Here is a 22,840-nt window from a genome sequence, read left to right as displayed (position 1 = left end):
AGGGAATGGAAAATGACACAGACCCATAGCCTGCAAGCTGCAGAGTTATGGGTTGATGATCCTGACAAACACCAGCTTCCTGCAAAGACAGTTTTACTGAAAGCTAACCTATTAAAGTCTGGATCTCAGGGAATAACACTTAGTTCAGTGAAAAAATCAAAGGCAACAGAACCTTAGAAGGTAAACTTTCTGTATTTATGGCAGTAATTATCTCAACATCACAGACAACGAACATAAACAAGTAGAGCCTAATTAATATACACAGATGAGGAGCTATGTGTAGACAGGGAGGGAAGAGTAAAACTATTTACTCTAAAATAGGTAGGAAAGCACAGTCCCGTAGTTAGTGCTGATCTAGTATTGAGGGAATCAATAAATGTCATTGTTTAATACAAGCTTACTCTTGCTTAAGGCTACTACTTAACAGATGCCTCCATAAACTTCCTTGCAGGCTAGTGTTACCACTTGCACTTTGCATTTTACATATATCGGATAGTCTCTTCTTGGCAATATAAGATAAAGATTTAAGTCTAGAGGCCACACACAAAAGTTTCAGGGCTTAACTGGACATGAAACAAGAAGCTCAAAAACCACATGAGAATAAAACAGGAACATGTGAAGTTCCACAGAAGCCTGTGTGGCAAATAGCTGACATTTTAATGCTGACTGGGACTTGGTGATCTGAATGCAAGACTTGGAGTAAGAAACTCCTACCTTTGCTTACATTACTTGATGAGAAGCCCCATTGATTTCAGTATTGCTCATTGCTTTAAGCATGAGGTTGAAGCACAACGTGCAAAATTATTATACAGAACGAAACAAGTTTGTACATTAATAGTTCTCAAAAGAGTTGGGTACTAAGTCAAAGTATTCATACACTAGTCAGTCAATAAGGAACGCTCCTGCATGTCTTCCTCCGGTTTTGGCATGGTATGGTTATGTTAATAAATCACAACTATTTTGCTTTTGAAAAACACTCAGAGCAATAGAGAATAAACAAATCCCTATCATAGTATACTAGTTTTTGTAGGTAAGAGGTGGCATATAAAATGACGATGAGAAGATAACAGTCTCTACTTGAACAGTGCTCAAATGTTGCATTTGATTTATTCATATCACTTTGATTTTCTAATGCAGATACACAGAACCCTGAACTTTGATAAAGCTATTAGTAGCCACCAATAAATAAAAATCTCTTGAAACACATACAAGGCCAGATTTTCAGCTCTCATGATGGTAAAAGTCTGTTGAAGTCAGTCATTGTACACCAGCTGCAGATCTTGTTTATTTTATCTCAACTGACAGTTTTTATTAAAACCTATGAGGAATATGCCAGTATGAAATTTTCTTCTTTATTGAATGAACTTGTACTAGCTTAACTGAATTAGAAAATTAATCAAAGAAAAAGTGCGATAGATTTACAGAGTGTGTATATATAAAATGTAATTAATATGACATTTGATAAAGCAAATAAAGGTAAAATTCCATTCATGCTAATAACTGAATATTAAAAGACAACGACTTCTACATTTGTTTCTTCCATAGTTCTAGGGAAAGCAGCATTAGAAAGATTCTCTGAAAGTAGTAAAATGTATCCCAGACTGCTCTGATGCCAGCTGCAGCTGAACCCAAAAGTTTGAAGGGTGATCTTTTAATACTAATGGGATGCACACTCCTGCTGTCTGTGTTAAGTTGGCTAGAAACTCTGAGAACGAAACCATTGTACTCACCACGCACTACTGAAGAGCACAGGACATTTAAAAATTTATTTATTAAGACCATTTAAAATTAAGATTTTATTGAATTATAATATGCAAAACTATTCATCAGAATGCGAGTGAAACGAGGTTTACGGGTGAAACGTAATGAACTTTCAAAGACCATATGATCATAACTGTGTATATCTGAACTGAAAGAGATCACTGCAATATGGCTAAGTATTATATACTCCATGCTCAAATTAGCATGAAAAGTTCAGGATTTATGTCTAGGAAAAGAATTACAAGACATAAGAAAGAAATTACTGAAGAAAATACTTTTGGATTATCAACGACATAGTCAAATTAATGTTAAATTAAACACCAAAACTGAGTTACTGATGTCTTTTCAGAATTCTGAGAAAAATTCAGCATTTTCATTTCAGTTACTGAAGACAAGTATAGAGTGAAACACTTGAGTTTGGAGGCCGCAGACTCTGGAAGTTTAATTTAGACCAAGTAAAAGTTAAAATGGCCATGTGCATTAGGAAAATGAATTATTCACGTTTTGAGGCCTCATTAATTCCAACATTTCTAAACCATTTCAAGATTCACTGCCCAGCCCCTACTGGGGTTACAGCCACTTTTTGCACAACAGCTGCACAGACTGCCCTCAAATTGGCTTAACATATTTTCCTGGATTTATTGTTTGTTTTCATTGTCTGATACAACTTCTAAATTGTGACAGCACCACACTAATGTTCTAAGGAAAATCTGATTGCCGGCTGTTCAGTTTACTAGCATATTTGAGGAAGACAGCTGCAGCAGATGGAGTTGATCTGTCAGTAATTCATACCCAGTACAGAATTTATGAAAAACATAAATATTGCTATTTTAAAGTAATAATGAGCTTAACTCAATCAGCACTTCCAAGACTGAGGCAACCAGGAAGTTCAGTAAGCAGACTGATTCTTCAGGGTTCCTTAAGCATAGGAAAAGGGTCATTTTAAATCTCATATTTTAATAGAAGAACTTAAAAACTATCTCCAGAGTTCAGCGGTAGCCTGTAGAGAACAGCAGCCAATATACAAACAGCAATATATGCATCTGCAAGTGGTAAAAGCAGTTATTACGGTGGATTCAGTATTGTATTATGCCAGTATTTCAATGGTATCTTTAAAAGAGAGAGTAGCCACAGACTAGCACAGATTGGTCTGAAGCTGAAAGGAAGCCAAGTCTTTGACACTAACAACTACGGCTACGACAACCTAAAGAATACGATCAGATGTGACGCAAAAACAAAGCAATGATGGAGATAAAAGAACTGGCTATGTAAAAGTACTTCAGTATCTTAAGATGTCGACAGGTACTTAATGAGGTTTTCATGACTTCCATTTATTTCAGCTAGAGCTAAACACTGAGGTACATTTGGGGATTTTTCACTTGTAGTCTTCTGAATTGTCAGTTGTCCAAGTTCTTTAGACAAATCTCATGCAAATATTTTCTCTAAGTTTGACTTAAACTCTATGGAAATTATTGGGAAGACATTATGTTAACATCAGTGAAATATGGATTAGGCCTTTGGAAATAAATAAAAGAACTTCCTAAAGTGGGTATCATCATTAAGACATATGTGATAATATTTCTGCAGTTAAATAAGCTTTTTCAGCTCTGGAAATTGGATCATTTATTAAAATACTGGAAATGCCCTCTGTAGTATCTTAAATAGGTGGATTTCCTAAGAAACGCCATTATTAATGGCAAATACCAAGATCTACTCTATAGTATAAGTGGATAACTCTTAAAAGTTAGATGTTTCTTAGGTTATTAGTTACCAGATTACACAATAAACAGATAATACTAGCTTACAAATGCATCACTGTAATAAAATGAAAACCATAGAGTAACCTGTATAAGCCTCCTCTTAGAAGACAGCCATCTGTTCAAGAACCAGTGTGCAATTTTAATAAAAAGGCCTTCACAAAGCCTCTTTTCCAATATTACCTCCAACTAATACAACTGTCAAATCCATCTTTACAAGATAAACTAGAAAATCTCTGTTCTCCTTTAAAAACTTTTGTTCACATTACACAGCGAGAGCTAATCCTCCTCCACAAGCTAGATGCCGCACAATAACAGTGATGTTACTAGGAAATAGAGAGATTATGGAGTAATAACAATGTAATTACTAAAGGGCTTCCCAGACAGATTTCCCCTCTTTGGAAAAATACACAGCTGTATCATAGTTAAAAATACAGCAGTTCAAATGAAATCCTGATTCTGGGTAGTGAAAGCTTGGCTTAACAGAATGAGGGCTTCATCGCCCGTGCATCTTCCAGTTCTGACTGGAAATCACTAATCAGTTTTATTTAAATACATACCTTCTCCTAACAGCCCATGTTTTCCAGGACTCCTAGAGCAAAGTGTTGGTATATCCGCTACAGTACAATATATTTATAGCAACAGAGAACTAAGCACTATGTTTGTATGTCAGTCTTACAAAATTTGTATTAATAATAGCTGATTTGCAGTAATAATATACCTGAAACCTGAATAATATTTTCTATTTACGTAGCTGATAAATATTAAGTATAACTATCACGAATCAATGCACTGATTTTACAAACAAGACGAGTTAATACCACTCCTTCTCGATGTCATGGCATAACACGTTATTCCACAAAATGGATATCTAGGCATGAGACCAAAGCAAATTTAAAAAAAAAACATCAAGAAAAAGCTCTAATTGCCAGGCACAGATGGAATATTATCAGATAGTGGAAGCAGACAAGCTATTGATACATTTAGACAAAGCTGACTGCTGCATTTTGGCAGATACATTTCCAGGAGGAAATAAAAGAGTTGGTAAGAATTGCATTTTTTAGGTTTGGCTTCCCTGCTTCTAGCTGTGGTTTTGCAGCCTGCGAGATCTTGGTTTAGCAAGGCTATTGACATTATTTCTCATCTTTCTTCAAGAAAGCACTATGTAAAACTTATTTTAATAAGTGTAAGATTGCTGCAAAAGTAGATGGAAAACTATATTCAAAGAATGATCCATGGTCCACTACCAGCCTGGAAGGCACGAGCAGGTAGAAATCTACAGGGGCTCTCTTTGATCTGGCATTAGTGAATATTTTTGTTAGTGTTTGTTGACTGAATATAGATTTCACTTACTAAATCTACTGTTAATGTCACAAACACTTTGGAACAAAGGATTAAATTCAAACCGATCAAGACCTATCCAAGACATACTCTGTAATATTGAGTTTTGCAATTCAATGAAAACAGGTTCAAAACATTACATTTGAGATGGAATAATTGACAGCAAAAATAGAAGATAAAGAGTAATGGTGTTGGTAGAAGTCTTAGGAATCAATAGCATCATAATTTTATGAAAAAAACACAGTGTGCAATCAGAAATATCATTGGAAGACTTAATAAACAAATAAGCATAAAAAAAACACAGAAGACAAAATACTCTAAGCCCAAAGAGTAATCTGAAAAATATGACATACATGAGAAGATTAAGAAAATCTTCATTTGGAAACAGAAAAGTCCTAACAGCTGGCTTCATATATGTATACATTTGCAGCTGGATTTAAGCAGAGCCATCAGCTATTGAATTTTGTTATATAAACATAAGCAGTCCACCGTTGGAAAAGCTTACTTTTATTTTGTGGGGTTACAGGCTCCCAAAATAGACATTCAGATGCATATATCCCAAATGCATATTTTAAATCATTCTCATATTGAGTAATTGTTGTGCTAGAGACAATGCTACTAATCCAGAAGCAAGAAATGTGACTAAATTATTATCAGAAAACGCCACTCCTTTTTTTTTAATTACTATTAACTTTAAACAACAAAGCCTTAGTCCAGCTGATACCAGTACTTATCACGCCTGTGCTCAGGTGTTATCTCACTGAGCCACGCTGATGAATGTTTGCCTAGATGTGCTACCCTAGCAACGGCAGTCCTCAAACTAAAAGAAAGATCCAGATTTTCAAGATAAAATATAAATCTAAGTCAACAATGGAAATCAAAGATTCAAAATAAAAAAAGTTAAGACGTTTCTTCTCCTTCTTATAAAACTGTTAACTGCATTCAAGATATTTGTGTGTAAACAAAATACCTATTTTCTTCTCTCCCTGATACATCACATAATCAAGACATTGAACTCCACTTGCAACATCCCTATCTGTTGCTATGGACATAGCTAGCAACCACTGGAAAAAGGAATAGTGGAAATTCTTAAATATAAATGGCTTATTTAAACAAAATGTTGCAGTTAGAAAGGAACACAGGTTGTTGATCTACATAGCTGACTGACTTCACTGACAGCAAGCACTAAGGCTATTTGTACTGATTTGGAATTTCAGAATCCAATTTTCAGATACAATATGGCTCTGCTTTATGATATTTTTCTTGAATTCGTTCTTAAAGTTTCTTGCCTCTTCTTTTTTTACACTGACTTTTTTCTCTTCCTTCACTGTGAAAGGAATACTTGTGGTGTTATGAAACTTCATTTCCGATGAAATGTGTCAGCATAGCAGTATTTAATATTATGGTTTGAAGTCAAGTATTAAAGAGTTTCCTGTTGAAGAATATACATTCATACTATTATTTCACTGAGATATACATATACTTGAAACAAAAATGAATGCAAGTCACGATGGTGAACTGCACTAAATATAAAACAAATTAGCAATGGCATATCCCTGTCACAGGGCAACACACTGAAAAGATAATCAATTATTCAGCAGTGACAGAAAGGAAGATTCAACCTCTTAACATATTTAACAGATAATTTTATATATGCCACAACTTGGTCTACTTGGACGCTCCCAAACTTCATTTATTCGAGTTCCTGAATTTGCCTTCAGCACCACTTCTGCCATTTTTATGTGCCTCACACGTCTCCTATTCGCGGCTGTCACCATCTTCACATAGGTGGAGCCGAGAATAAGATTTTGGCATGGCTGTTCTGCAGAAACACCTCTAGTCTCAGCAAATCGAAAATCTATACCCTAGCAACTGAAGCATCCACAGAGTTTGGAACTAAATCTCCAAATTGTGGAAGGCTCAAAACAATCCCTCTTTCCAATAAGTTTAGCCTGTTTTCTCATCTGAGCCAAGTCATTCTTCTACAGCTGTATACGTTTACGGAAATACATGTAAAACTGATACATTGATACACTGAGTAGGCAGTGTTTTTTGACAAAAGTCATCTGGTCATGTAACATGGTCATGTAACCTACTGCTAGCTGCACATTAGCGAACATGAAATGCTTACATGGAAGACCTAAAGAGGATGGTACTTACAGCTGATGAGCCAATAGCTTCAATTTACTTCTAATTCCAGAAAACATTATCCCAAGTCCTACAAGACAGAAAAATGCTAACAGAGATGACCTATGTGTTCAAAATCATTGGGTGACCCAGTATACAAATATGTTAAAATAAATAGGCAAGTTTCACAGAATGGGAAAATCTGTATTGCCATAACTTCTTACACACTTGTTTTGTGAAACAGTAGCAGGTGTAATGCTACAAAATTAACATTCATTATTTTTCATACGCATTAGTTCTCCTTTTAATAGTCTCAAATCCTTAAACAAAAGCCAGGGATATGGTAGAACATAATAAGTGACCCAAGCATCCAACTCTACTGCTGCATCTGCATGAAGAACAGTAGTACTGGGTAATGACATAACAATTTATTCAGACAAGTTTTACTATGAAAGATGATTAAAGATTTAGCTGCCTAAGTTAATACAACGCTATCCATGTATAGTGCTGCAGTTTGCTGCAATGAGCATTTGCATTATTGCTGCAAATCGATTGTACAATTTTATTAGACAATGTCTCAGTTTGTCATCTACACCAAAATAAGGCTCCTGAAGAGTTATTTCTACTCGCACACCATTAAGACAAACACCACTGCTACACAGCAGGAATTGCGCACAGGCTTGGGAGCCAAGGATATCTAGGTTTTGCCAGTAATATGTTGCCTTGGGTGAGTTATTCAGCCTTTTGGTCTGTTTGTTCTGCCAAGAGAGAAAGAGGATAATACATATAGGTATTTCTTTTTATCCTGAAAAATTTATCTAGAGGCTTAAATAGTTAATATTGTTAGCACTCAAAAGATGTAGAAGATTATGTAAGTGCTACTTACATAAGTACTCTTTACTCTTCCCTCTTGCTTTTCAGTTTGACTATCAGACGTTTTGTTATGATGTTAGGCAAAGCAACTTCTTGCCTTCTCATTTTCAACTGCTTTAACATCTCCTGAATTATACACACTGGGCAGGCGAGTATTGCTCTCCAAACACTAGTCTTCTAGTAACTCACGGTATCACACTACTTCTTTCAGCAGAAACCCCTCTATTTTAATTCTACAAATCTGTACTGAGTACACATGCATTTAGCAACAGACGTGTCTACAACAGACTTAGTAAAATCCAGGCTCTTTACTGAGAACAGTAATATAAGAGAAGAAATTTCAAATCAGTCAATCACCTACTTTATGTTAATACCACTAATGCAAACATTTCAAAGTGCTTTAAATTAGTGAAAGTAAATCAAAGAAAACAGTGATTAAAAAAAAACAACAAAGAATAAACAAGTAGGACTTCAGCAGAAAGTTCAAAGAAAGCAGTAACTCCCTATTTCTATCGTAAGTAGGCCATGTAGTGAGATAAAAGCAAATCCAAGTTGAGTATGTTCAACCATGCAAGTGTAACATCCACATGATGCAGAACACTGAAGACTTAAAGATTAAAAAAAAAAAAAAAAAACTTAGAAAGATATCACAGTGGCATTCTTTGTTATGGTTTCTATCCACAAATGATTTCCGATCAATATTTTGAGAACAGACCATAGTAACCACCAAAATATTTCTCTATCTATAGCATTTTGACTAGTCAGTTAAGTCTGTTCTACACCTTACCAGTCACAAAATAACGCAAGCTCAAAATTACAAGAAAAATGGAGAGAAATATCATTTAGCCATAAAGATGAGGCAAACATACATGAAGCTGGGGCACAGCAAAGGCACAGAACTCTAAAAAGTAGAAAGTATCTAAGAAGTGAGGTGGGTTATGTAACAGATGGGAACAGGTAGCTGCAATTATATCTAAACCTAACCATTTAACCATCCCTTTCCTCAACATCTCAGACAACATATCAGTACTTAGTTATCTGAGATAATGACGAGGAGGGGCTTTCTGCAGCCATGTGTTTTTAGCATGATTATCAAGATTTCTTCTTCCCACACAAAGTGTTACAATGCATATGAAAATCCATGAAACTTCAATGTATATGTTAGCATCTTTTAAAACGTAATGTTCTGGAAGATAGCCTTTACACATTTCGAATTATAGCTCCCCTTTGGGATCCATTTGTATTCTCTATTTGAAACTAGGTTGCAGCCCTTGACTCCAAAAACCCATAAAAGAACAGCTTGGTAGCCAACCAGAGTGTAAATCATGCATGATTAAAGGAGCAACAGGTCATATAGATTTTTTGCTTGCAACTTGTGCTGTGTTGCCAAACACAGCAAGATGGGTAACCTATAAACTTCATTTATTTCTAAATCACTTGAGATCAATAGATGGGTGTGTTCACATGACTTACTGCTTATTTGACTTCCGAGTCAAACGACACAAATTTTCGTGTGGTAGAGCAGCAACATACACTCAGGACTTCTGGTTGTAAAGTTTAAATAAGTCAGAAAGCCAAAACCTGCACAGTAAACCCTGCCAGTCCTTTGGTAGAATGACAGCAACTTTACTTTAAAAATACTCCCAGTGGTAACATGTAAGGCAAAGAATTTCAACTCCCTTTCATCCAATATAGAAACTATAAGCATCACACGTTGTCCCTAACGAAGCACAATAGAGAGTGTGCATCTGAGATTCTTCCTTGTTTACATTTGCTGGCTGATCCATAAACACCATGCCTATTGAGTAGGCAAATGAAACACTGAATTGTTGTCAGTAGAAGCAGTTTTGTTTCTTTGATTTTATGGCTACAATATGCTTTGCAGAGCATTTTTATTTTCACTGCAGAAGAAACACTCAGCTATAAGTTACACGGCAAAAGAACTCACAAATCCTGAGAAAACATGCCTGCAAATTAGCAGCCTGGCTCCTATTGCCTGGGCTGGGAACAGAATGCTCAACATCTTGCCAATGCAAGTAATTCTACATAATAGTTAGACCAGAACAGAAAACCTCCGATGCCCCCAAAGTCTTTACTGCAATCTGTCTTCACATATTTTATCTCTCTACTTGCAGACATTTCTGCTGCAGAGATTTTAGGGATTTGCTCCTGCAACGCAGCAAAGTGCTGCTCCCTGTGAAACCCCTCATCTGGAGAAGAGGGGCTATTACTGAGTTAATGGACAGTGGACACAACAGTTCCATCACTTCGGTTACTGACTCTTATTATCCACTTCGCTCTGTAATGAGGCTCTCTACTTGCTCACATTTACGTAACAGCAGCATCAGCTATCCCATAATCCTGCAACATACTAAAATGCAAAGATAGATGCTGGAAAACATTAAAATGCCCTTATCGCCTGGCTGCAGGGATATAAACTTAAAATAGGGGATTGTTTTCCAGCTGAAAATAACCAAATACATACATTTACTTCATTATCTTTTTAAATAACACTTATAAATTTTGAAAGGATCCTTTGATTATTACTGTAAAGATAAACAATGAAACATTCCAATGTATCTTACTTAGGTTAGATAGAAACAAATTCAATTCTTTCCCACACATAATTTTCCCAGGTGCATTAATATACTTCACATTCAAGAACCAACTTTTATTACAAACTGAGCGTGTGGGGAACAGGGAGATAGGCAAAGAGAACAGAATGAACAGACTGCTAATGAGAAAGAAAAAATACAACCCCTTCAGCCAATCCCTTAAATTAGATGTACCTCCAGATTTTTAACTTCCAAGTTCTTAATCCTGTTGTCAGTGAACTCAGAAGATAATGCAGGACAGAAACAATACTCAAATAAATGTTGCAGACAACTTTGCTTAAGGAAATAGGAGTTAGTAGGTTATTTTTGACAAGCAGAAAATGCGATACATTAAAATGAGAGCAAACGGTCATACGGAGCAGAGCAGATGAGGCCAGCAATAGCAAGATGTACTAACTTCAGAACGAAGCCTTAAAAACAGACCTAATGAATAGGAGGTGGAGAACAAGAAAGTGGTTAAGTAGACTTTGCTTTCATTCCCACATTGCAAACAAAACTAGCAGTTAAGTCATGAATTTGGCTGTTCTACCGCCCTTCCTGAATCATAGAAAACATCAGAGGAATTGTCACTCACAAGTATAATTAACTTCACAATAATAATGAAATAAAAAGATAGTTATTTCCAAATTAAAAGATGGTTTGTTGCAGGTTGGTAATATTTAGTAAGCTGAATTTCTGATTTGCTAATAAGAATCTTCATACAAAAGACAGGAATAAGTTTAAATATTAGCTTGGTATTTTGAGGTACTCAAAAGCACATCGTGCAAGTGGTTGATATGTAACAGAGAGCAGAAGACATCAACCCCATGTCTGGGGTTTTTTTCTTTTCTTAAAGCTAAAACAATTGCAGAGGTATACAAGCTCAGTACATGTAAGTTTATACTTTACCTCGATACACTTTGTGCAAAGTAGGGACCACTAGGCAAAAAAATAAGCCATGGTATCACTCATTTTTAAATAAGTAGTGGTGTACAAGAACGAGCAGAAGAGAGGACACACACCCACACTAAAACCTACAGAGCAGCATCTCAGGAGATATGTCAGATCTGCTTCTTGACTGATCCCTCTGCCAGCTCAGGCAATGAAGTTCCTCCTTCAGCTCATCCAACAGCCTGAGTTTTTGAAGTAGGTATTTTAAATTCTGTTCCCTAGTGTCTCAAGTAAGTTAGTGGTGCGTGCATGAAGATCGGGATTGTTATAATCACGGAACCAAATTTTAAGACCTAATGATGCTGCTCCATAGATGATTTCAGAGTTCTGGTTTCAGAGGCATTCATAATCTTTAAACGAAATTAATGAATGCCTTTTCCTCGCTCTGACCTTACCCTTCATCACAGAGCAGCAATGGAAGACGACTGCTTCAGAGGGGAATGCAAGTCACCCAGCAAGAGCAGAAGCAGCACCAACACCACTGGCACTATCTCCGCACTATCTCCCTCCTAAAGAAACAGAGACACTGTCAGTTTAAAGGAACTCTTCACTCAAATAGTGAAGAAAACTTAAGGAAAAAATTCTCCATCAAAATCAAACACTTCAGGCCTGGAAATTTTCCTACATAGCTATTGCAGGCAGAATCCTAGATGCCTCAAGGACATATCAAAAGACTATTTTGGCAATGCCTATGGCAAGAATAACATTAACATAAAGCACGTTCACAAGACCCTAAATTCTCTTTTTTACCGCCAGACCAGGTGGAAGTTTACCAGCTCTGCTGAGCCACCTGTAAGCCTCCTCTTCCTCCCGCCGTGCCCCCGATACCACCTCTGGATGCAGACACTGACAGTGCGGTGACTCTACAAAGGTGCAACTCGCACTGCTCAGGCTACATTACACTGTCCCAAGCCTGAGACAAATGAAATCATTGGTGCACCCACTTATGGGAGCCTGCAGCAACATGTGAAGGATAACATTAAGGTGACCTGTGAAGATGGATGAGTAACCCCACAGCTCTGAATTTCAATGCATTATTGCTTTAAACCATACTTCATCCACTTAATGTAGATTTAAAGCATGTCCTTAGGATTGTTCTTAAACAAGAATCCACTTAAAGGACATAAAACATTCACTGAAATACAATTGTAATTCTATGTTCTTAACACTTCTAGATTTGCATTATTTTCTGCAAACATCTACTTGTAGATCCAACAAATGCAAAATTATGCACACTGGTTGTTAAACTGAATGGGGTAAAATACTGTAGAGGCCAACAAGTCAGCATTAAAACAACAGCCGCTCTATTACACTATAAGCATAATACAGTGCAGATGTAGGCTTTGCTGCAAAGTAGCACCTGACGCTAATGAGACAAACATGCTGTTCTCTGAGCAGCAGAACTAATGAGGCTTTTTCTCCTACAGATCTGCATCTTATGTCCCTGAGTTCCCTCCTGCCTCCCTCCCCTCAAAAAAACCCTAATCTTTTTTACTAGTTCACCCTGCAGCCACGGTGCCGTCCTTCACTGCTTCCAGCCCTAAAACATTCAGCTCACTGAGCAGCCCCTGTTTTCCAGCTGTGGGACCAAGTCCTCACCAAATTCTCACATACTTACAAGCACAAATGTTAGACTTGTGCAGATTTATGTCACTGTCTGCATGTAAAGTGCATTCCTCTATAATTTTTTCTACAAATACCTAAATATGTGAATACCTTTCTAATATTAGTTAGCAATCACATATATCTTCCAAAAACCTTCTTCATACTCTTTCCAGTGAAAGGTGGAATGCTACTGCAAAAATATACCACATTCTTTATTCTTCAAACTCTCCTTACATGTTTCCAGCATCATGGGCATACAGATGTTACGTGTACAATTTCCAGAGCATATCTCAGGTACAAAAACCCTTCCAGTTAGCATCAAAGCTTCTGGGCCTTTGGGAAAGAAAGCCCTGCAGCTCCACTGAGTTTTTACTGGACTTCTAATTCAACAACTTTTTCACTATCAGTCTTTCAGGAACTTTAAAAGTGCCTGAAATCCAACATGAGAGATTCTGGTTTTTGCAGCTAGGAAAACAGCACGTGCAATGAAACAGGACAGTTTTTTCAGATGAAGTAGCTTTTTTAACCAAGCAAAAAGGAGTGTTTCAGGATCCTTAAGTCAGAAAAGCACAGCTTGCATATGCTCTCTGCTGGCAGCATTGTCTGTATTGGTAAATAATGGTCTGGGCCAATATTAAGTTTTTTTTCTGAGGACCAATCATTTTTCACTCTTTTATTGCCTTCTTCTGGGGACCAGCTAACTCTTTCACCACAATAAACAAATGTATTGCAAACTGAGACACGAATATTTTGCCTGAAAATAATACATAAGTCTTTCATAGCTTATACTTGAAAATAACTGTTTATTGCATTAATACATAGATTTTGTCTTGCTTGTGCATATGCTCTCTCCAATTTATTGTATTCATTTGTTGTCTCTCGTTATATAGAAAAACACAAAAATCACAAACTTCCACTGTTGTGAACACTCATTAACATAATAGAAGCTTGATTCATAGTGGAATTAAAAAATATCTACAAGACAAGTTTCAGTTCAGAGGTTAGCATTATGGAAACTAAGCTACTGTTAATTAAAAAAGAAACTACTCAAATTATAATTTACTCTGATCTTTTTACTTGTGTCCTTACACTGACTGCATTTTGTTCTTTAAATGATCAGTTGCTTCAAGAACACTAGGGAGAAGAAAAATGTATTACCACTGAGGATATGCCTGCTCTCGTATTTAAGCTTTAAGCTTTGCTTCCACCAGCCAAGTAAGTAGCAGGAAAGTGGAAGGTTAAAAACTTTGCAGTTCATCTCTGCCAAAACAGTAAAAGAAAAATGAGATTGCTGAATAGCAGACAAGGATGGCAGAACCAACACAGCAGTGATCTGTCTATAAGCTGCAAAGGGCAAAACTAAGGTGTCTGTTTAAAAGCTTATACCAACTGTAGTATAAAAAAAGTAAGGAAACCACAATAAAATATAATTATTACAAGAGCTATAATTATGGCATTATTCTTTGGGATATTCAATTTTGCGCACATTAAATGTTGTACGCTATGAATATTTAATAATTATATGCTTACTCAGAGCTCTTAATGTCCTTAAAATACAGGTATTTTTCATGCATCAGGATGAAATTACACATAATTTTTGTTCTAAGGGTCTGCAGTTGGACCAAATAGATGGATATCACCCTGAGAGTCTTCTGCAAATTCAAATCTCAAAGCTTTGGAAACTATATGCGTTTGCAGTCACTGCATATCAATTTTTCATTCAATATAGTAGCCTTGACCAATTGTCGCCTTGACATCAGGGAAACGGTGATCGATTGCAGCTATGTTCTGTATTACCATCCTATAAGAACTACTGATAAATAGCAAACATACTAGTTGTAGTAGATCTCTGAAGAAGTCCAAAAAGCTCCACATAAATGCAAAGATACTTTATTAGTAAAAGTAAAATGATCTATTGCTACAATAAGAACTAGCAGGAAGCAGGATTCACTAAGTGTCAAAGCAGGATAAAACATACTTTCTACTTAATTACTTCTCAATAAACCACATAGCCAGCTAGTACAAAGAAGACAGATATCAGTATGCAAAATAGTATAAAAGGGGCCAGGTACACAGTTATCAGTGTGATATAAAGATAGAGATGAAATACAAATTACGAGATTTTTCAGTATGTATTGAGTTTTTAGTAAGGTAAATATTGACAATGGATTTATTACATCTTGTGCACTGCAGCCTTACCTGAAAGGGGAGTACAACAGTTAGATGTAAATGTTTTTTATACCAGAAAGAGAGATATTTTAAAACAGTTTATTCAATTTTTTTCCAGAGTTTGGGCTGTTTTCATATTGCTTATGGCTTGACTTACAATTTGCCTCTTTGCAAATACTAGCCTTTACAAATACACTTTCCAAATACTAAAACCACAAACTCAAGAAAGAGGAAACAGCTTCCAAGGCTGCTGCTCGGCTCATAGCATCAGGATGAGAGCTCCTGAAGATCCTGCAGAGCCTTTCACTGCTGATAACTCTTCTCAAAGCACAGTTTGCCACCTACATCCAGCAAATCCTAACAGGCCATGCTTTCTTAGGTCTTATGGAGCTGTATCAATAGCCTTGCAGAAATCAAGATAGATGGTATCCGTTACTCCATCCCACGCACAGAGCCTGCTACCAAATCACAGAAGGTTTAACACTTTGTTTTTCCTGGTAAATAAGTATTTGAACATTCTTTGTTATTTAGGAGGTTAGAATTAGTTTCTCTGGTTGCTTATTATAGTGTTTTTCTGGGAATGAAATGTAAGCTGACTGGCATTTAATTTCCCAGCTTCTTCTTCCCCTTCTTAAAAACAGACATCACATTTCCTCTTTTTTGGCTTCCCAAAGTCATATTATATTCTGTATTCATTCTCAACGATAACTGCTAACAATTCCAAGATTCTCTACATACTGTAGATAAACTCTGGCCAACTGATTAAGAAATACTTAAGGTACACCATCAAGTAAGAAAGATGGTTATTTATACAATAAAGTTGAAAGATTGCTTGTTTTCTAAAGCACTATGATGCTCTCATGTTTTTTATTATAACTCATTTCCATTTTATTATCCCAGCAACAATGAATGCTCTAGCATTCTAGCTAGCTGGAGAGCACTTCTTATCCTCAGGATATGGTTTGTGGCCTTGGAAGGATATTGAGTTAAAAAGAAAATTAATATGAACTAAATTAAGGCCCTCAATGCATACCTTGTTTTTTCAAACTGAAGTTAAGTCATGCTTGACAACCCTTTCCCAGATTCCTCCCACCGCCTTCCTTTTGTCTCTGTGAGCAGTTCAGCTACAGCTGCTCCGAGCATTTGCTGCCTTCTCCGCTGCATCTGCCCGCAGTTCCCTTTCCGGACAGCTCTGGTATTTCAAGAAAAGTCCCAAGGCGTACCTCTGACTCCAGGGGCTCCCAAGAGAGCAGTTCAGGTGGTTGCTTGAACACTTGCTAAACATAACAGCTTTCTTCATCCCATGCTTTACGCTACTCCAGACTGGGAAAGGCGGAATGAAAAAACCAGTGGGAGCTTTCTGCCGCCGGCCTGGGTCACTGCAGCAGCCCCAGGCCAGAGAGGCAGACTCTCCCCTTCCCTGGTCTAGGCAACGCCGGGAGGCAGGCTGATGTGTCAGGAGAATTTGTGATTGTTTTTGGCAGTTACAGTTCGACAAAGCAGCATATGGCAAAGACAGTGCTCCGCAGCACTGGCTCTGCTCTCCTGACCACCAGTTTCTTGCTCCCAAACTACAAAAAGTTGATGTTCTCCCTTAGAGTTATAAAATCATGCTAAGAAAAGGCTATTGAACACAGCATTCAAGGACAAGCTTATTTGCAAAGTCTCGCTGTTTCCCAGGCACTGCCACAGAGGTGGCATTTTGTTTGGCAGATGGATTTTTGCAATACAATGAATGATTCAAGATTTAATGGGGTTTTACAGTCTTGTAATATCTGAGGTGAGCACAATACATGGCCTTCTTGTTCTCAATATTTAAAGGCTTGCAGATAATTGTGTAATACTTTAAATCACATTTGATAATGTGTGTACTGTTCATAAAGTATGTATTGCTCTGTGCAGAGTCTGCATCATTTATAAAAGTTTAACAGATCTAATCATTATCTTAAGAAGCATAAGAATTTTATTACGTATCTATGCAATGATAAGCACTATATACTATCCTTTTATATATATTTGTAAATGAAGAATGAAAAAGGGATTTTTTTTAAATCATACCTTTGACAAAATAGTGTCATCATTATCCCTCCTAAAATACTTAACTGTAAAATATTGCACTTACAATTAAATGTCTTTGTTGTTTGTTTCTGTAAAACATGTCCTTATGCCTCACACAATGGCATAAATATTTTTTTAGAACTCTAAAAAAACCGCTATTTTGAGAATGTAGTATTCTAAAAATATCTTTGTTATCAGGCTTTTCCAGGAAGTAGATATATAAAGGGAGAACTACTTATATTATGCAGCACTTTGATATGAAAGCTATTTGATTAAAAATACAAAAACACTATTTTTATAACCAAGCCATATATTTGATTTCTCTCCTTCCTCTGATTTTGAAATTAAAAACTCCAACTTGTTGCTTCATTTCAGCCACTTTTATTTGTCCAAGTCTAATGAAAATCTATATAATCTATATAATTAAATTTTTATTCACCTAAAATATCCCATTTGTCACTATGCAGCATACCACAGCACTCAGAACTTCAAAGCATCACGACAGACCAAATTGGGATCCTTCTTTTTCAAAACTACTGGCTCCATGAGATAAGAAAATCTTCATTAGCTGCTTGCTTTACGGAGACAATGAATCAATTAAGCAATTCTGAATCCATGTAAGAAAGGGCAATAATATGAATGTATACACCAGATAACTAGCGGCTGTAAAACTTGGAAAACCTCCCATGGTTTAGATATTGCTGATATTAGAATTGGTTGTATTGGTTTTTTTGTTTACTACAGACTTTCGTACTACTACTTTTATTGAATAGCAATAGCGTATATCCATAATCCAGACTGTTTGCTTTGTCCTTCTGGATGAGTGGGGTTTTTTTAATCAAATATTTCACAGATGAGAAAAATTCAAATGATATACAGTAAACATTTGCATTCCATAGCAAGCATCTCCTGTGATAAGACTGTTCTTCATTTTCATAAGTGGAAGCACTCCAATTCACTTTCTGGTGTTTGCAATTGAGCTGCTGAAAAGATAGTACTCAAAGATTCCTAGTATGGGAAATAAATTTAAACAGTTCATTCTCTGTAAGGGCTTGAATAAATAGCTTTCTTATTCATTTATTTTTTAGAATTACTTAGCTTAATATAGTCAATGCCACTGCTGTTGTTCCCTTTCAAACATATTTTTAGCACCAACATACAAACAAAGGATTATGACTATAAAACCCACAGACTGGTTTAACTTAGAATTAGGAAAATGCAATGTTAACAGTGGCAAATAGGAGGATATTATTTTTCAGTCACACACATAAAACAGACAGAGGAAAACCAAATTGCCGTAGCAAAATTTAAATCGAGATATGATACTGCAGTTCTCAGAAGCATTTTATGATACCTATTAGCTTTAATAAATGCAATAGTACAGTGGAATCATTAGAAATCTCGGAGTAAAATACCTATGTACGAAGTTGACTATGTGCAATACGGCAGAAGTAATTCTGCTTGATGAGAGTGAAGCTCTTACACCTTTGCAAACTTTTTCTCAGAACTATTACTCCTGAATAAAGATACTCATTTCAGTTAGAAAACTCAAAGACAAGGAATTTTTGCATACCTCCTGGAACCACTATATCACCTAACGCAAAAAGAGGCCATCCCTGAAAATTTTCCATGGGGAAGGAGTTAATCTATGTGCTATAAAGTTTTATGGGGAAAGCTCACTTAACTGTGATACAGAAAGTCCTTTTAGAACAATAATACAAGGGAGAAAGTCTGTTTATCTAACACGGAAGAATAATCACCTTGTTTCTAAATTCTGAATCTGAGTTTAGTGCCTAATGAAGTAATAATTTTCGCTCAAAAAGAGTGAGCTATGATTCACTGTTTTGGGCTTTTTTCTCACCTTCTATTACTCATACAAGCTGACAGCAATTTGTGTATGTAGGCAGCCTATATATGATTGTATGAATTAATCTAATCCTTAGACAAAGACATAAATAAAAATGGCAAATTGCAGTATTTTTCTTGTCAAGTAAGGAAAAAAGCAATCATGCCTTCTATGATTAAAGCCAAATTTGGGTTCTCCTAAATAAAATTGCCCAGCTTCACTTGACCACTGCATACACAAGTGAAATTCAGAAGATTCAAACTACCACATAAGTAGGTCTAAACTGTGACATGCATTTAAGTAGACATTTTCTATTCTCTCATCTTGAGGAATGTTTTAACAGTTGAGGCACAAAACAGGCCTGCAGCTAGATGTCAAAGTCAGCACGTTTTGTTATTAGCCTACAAAAACACCCATACAATACAAAAATCTCCGCCTAGTACTTTCTTTTCAAAAACTAATATTGCAAACATACAGAATGTCACATAGAACTTGGTGTTCGATAGCAAAAATGTGAGTTGTAGCTACGTGTGAAAACTGGAGGAATAATTAATGAGAGTTTAAAGAAACTAAAACGTGAATACTACAGCTTGGAAATTCTGTGGAAGTTGACTTGCAAAAGAAAAGTCCAATGCCTCTAAGAGAAGAGCCAAGAGACCACCCCTATCTACACGCTGCCACTGTGATACAGAGTTATTAAAGGTGTTGAGAAGATTTCAACTGCAAGACTGGAAGCAGAGATATCAGGCATGAGAGAGGATTTCTCTACAAAGGCTCAGGTAACTGCTTTGGCTTACAGATATATTGATCTGAGCATGCAGATGAAAGGCAAACACATGGTTGGTCTTAGAGAGAAGCCAGAACGTTATTACTGTAACAAAATCAAACTATCTGCCTTTTCCCCTTTAATCCAAGAATGGAGCTGCATGAATTCCACTTTTTCATCAGTAACTGGAAGCAAATTCCCTCTTCAGTTTACATGCAGGATTAGGCTCATTCCTGAATAAACTCACCTTCCCTCTGGAAAACCTCAAATAGCTAAGAATTTAGAATAGATGCAGAATTCAACAGGAAAAAAAAATCCTGTATCACACTTTTTTTCAGTTGCTAGGTGTTTTAGCCTTTACTTCGAAAGGATGCAGACCATGATTTGCAATAAGCCAAACTTTCCATGTTATCCTAACATTTTATTTTTCCATTACTGCTGTTGTGAAACTAATTGTGCCTCTACAATCCTGTACTGAATCTGCTGAAACAGCTCTCACTGATGAGTTGTCATCAGAATGTGACACTTTGATGACGTGTGATAAAGAGTCATCACCCTTTTTGATAGCACAGTAGCAACACTGGAAAAAAGCTCACTTTGAAAAATACTACAGTAAGGAAGTTTTATATGGAGAATTTTTGTAAGTGCTTTTATTTATTTTTACATGTTATCCCCCACAAATGTTACATGTTTGTCACTGTTTGGCACAGACTCACAGCTGTTACTGGGTTCACAGACATCAAAGACTTGGGGAATTCCATTACATGGTTTCTCTCTTACACATAACGGTGTTTCATAGTAACGGAGAAACACCATGAACAAGTGACTATTGTTTGACTCTCTGAAAAAAATACTAGAACGATGTCTTCGAAAATTTCCATTATTATTCTTTAAGAACATAAATAAGAAATACTGCTTCCGGAGGCCAGCTTGAATTAAAAATTTTCAGTATACTGCATTAATACCATCAAAGTCACCAATTGTGTACCACTTTTGGTAACTACAAAAGCAACTGATGTTATCCCTACTTTTTTTCCCCTTCAGGATCATTTGTAATCTTGGAAACCATAACACAGAAAACAGATTTGACTACAGCACTCACCCACACGAGAACAAGATTTATTACGTGTTCTTTCTAAACCACTGCAGTTGCAACGTAATTGACTTCTGCAGTCCAAGACGGACAACTTGGCAGTCTTAACACCTGTACTCCTTCTGCTCAAAATGTATTTGGCCAATGGATGTCAAACTGCATTGCAAGACAGACAGTATGTTTATTTCATAAAAAATCAATATACAAGATAAAAGTTCTGTGGGCAGAAGGACAGAAAGAAAAGGAAGGGGAGAGAAACCATTAATAATTTACTGTCGCCTTTGTTAATGTAATATTAATTCGAAGTATTCCATTAAAAGTCTCATGTATTAAAAGCACCTCCTACAACAGGTTCCTAAATTCTTCTCAGTGTCAAGGATGCCAAGCCTACAAAACACACAGATGCCCTTGTCTAAGACCATTTTGCTACTTTGCATTCATGCCTGCTGATGTCTCACGTGAATTGTTTTTTAGTGGTAAAATCTTGTCCATAATGTGCAAGCATTGCAGCACTTTGAAGTAATGAAACCCAATGGACCCTTCAACCTTATTCTGCTTATGTTATATAATTATAAACTCATTATTTTTACATAAAATGCTATTCTAGTCTTAAAAAAAAAAGGATGCTATAAGACATAGCAAGAATGTCTGCAAACCCTGCAAACCAAACATATATCTATTACATTCTGATGACATTTGCTCAGTATGGAAGGGAAAAATATAGTTATTTTCTATTTGTGAATACCAAAGAACCTGAAAATTAAGCTGAGCTCTTTCTCTACCTCTTTTTCATCCTCACAAGTAATAAACATCCTGACAGTCTAATCTCTGCTTACTTACACCTGTTGTGTCTCACTGCCTGCCCGGTGTGCCCTAATGAACCCTACCACAACCACCAAGCAAATGAGGAAGGATATCACAGGCCTAACAAATGGTAATATTCTGCACATGGGGAAGAAAAACAACTTTTTAAATTTAAACATCCTAGAACGGTACCATGTCTATTGTGGATTTGCAGAGACAAATGGTAGCACTTCCCATTTTGCCTCTCCTAATAATTCTTAAAATTACAGTCCTGAGTAAAGAGCTCATATTTTAAGAGCACTGGTTGCTGTCTTCCCTTCTACTGGTAGTAATAACCAACTTTAAAGGCCATCACAATGTATGCATTCAAATTATTTTTCCCCTTGTGTGTTAATTAGCATTTATGTTTTAACATATACTGCTCACAGGCATTTTCTATGTTATTTTAGCTAAATTAGTGAACAAAGACTCTAAAAGACTGTGTTTAAACCCTTTTATCTCTCCTCATTTATAGTCACTGTTAGAAGAAAGACCTTGGTATCACTGGGATTTCACATCAACTGTGTAATCTTACCAGAAGAATGAGTCCATATTTGTCGCTCTCTGAAGACGGGTTCCTTCTAAAATCACAGCTACTGCTATGATTGACTTGATATCCATGGCACCCATCATTATGCTAGTTAAGCATCAAGGCAGGAAGAGTCTCAGTATGCTTTAGCTTTGTACTGCATAATAAAACATGAAGAACAGAATCTGCATGCGTATCAGTACAGTCACTACTGTACTGCATCAATGGTACAAGACATAGCAGTTCTAGGAAGTCTATTTTCAAGACAGCTGGACTCCCACATGGGAAATCCTTACTCATTTATGTCAAGAAAAAACATTTTTATTGTAAACCTTCAGGAAACTGACAGGTACTTATGATGAAGCAAAGGTTTGTCTACGAGTAGATTATATACACAGGATAATAACACAAAAAATATGGAACTTAAATTACATGTTCGTCACTGCTGTGATCAGCACTGACTGCATTTTTTCTTTCACACTAAATTTTGAGAAAAAAGACTATATCTTGCTGTAAGCATATATTTT

At 36.3% G+C, this 22,840-nt stretch overlaps 1 protein-coding gene across 3 annotated transcripts in view; it reads right to left on the bottom strand.

Moving 5' to 3' along the window:
• Positions 1-22,840, bottom strand: part of SDK1 (sidekick cell adhesion molecule 1) — a 409,478-nt gene that overhangs the window by 216,720 nt on the left and 169,918 nt on the right. The window lies entirely within an intron of this gene.

Source organism: Rhea pennata, chromosome 15 (assembly GCF_028389875.1).
Source record: "Rhea pennata isolate bPtePen1 chromosome 15, bPtePen1.pri, whole genome shotgun sequence".
NCBI classification, from domain to species: domain Eukaryota; kingdom Metazoa; phylum Chordata; class Aves; order Rheiformes; family Rheidae; genus Rhea; species Rhea pennata.
Note: the sequence above shows the minus strand (reverse complement) of the source record. Positions and strands in the feature narration are given on the sequence as shown.